Genomic DNA, 334 nt, shown 5'->3' on the forward strand with positions numbered 1-334 from the left:
TTTTTTTAGTTGTTGGTGTGGGGTTTATGGGGTAAAATTTTTTAAAAAAAAAAAAAATATAAAAAAATTGTAAAAAAAAAGAAAAAAAAAAAAAAAAATAAAATAAATAATAAATTAAAAAAAAAAATATAATAAAATTTTAAAAATAAAATAATTAAAAAAAAAAATATTTATATTAAATATAAATAAAAAAATTTAAATAATTAAATAATAAAACTTTTAAAAAATTTTTATAATAAATATATATATTATATAATTTAAAAATAATTATAAAATATATATATATAATATATACAAACTGTCCTATTATACATCGTTTATCTACTACCTATCT

The sequence above is a fragment of the Penaeus monodon genome, chromosome 20, assembly GCF_015228065.2.
Source record: "Penaeus monodon isolate SGIC_2016 chromosome 20, NSTDA_Pmon_1, whole genome shotgun sequence".
In the NCBI taxonomy this organism is placed as follows: domain Eukaryota; kingdom Metazoa; phylum Arthropoda; class Malacostraca; order Decapoda; family Penaeidae; genus Penaeus; species Penaeus monodon.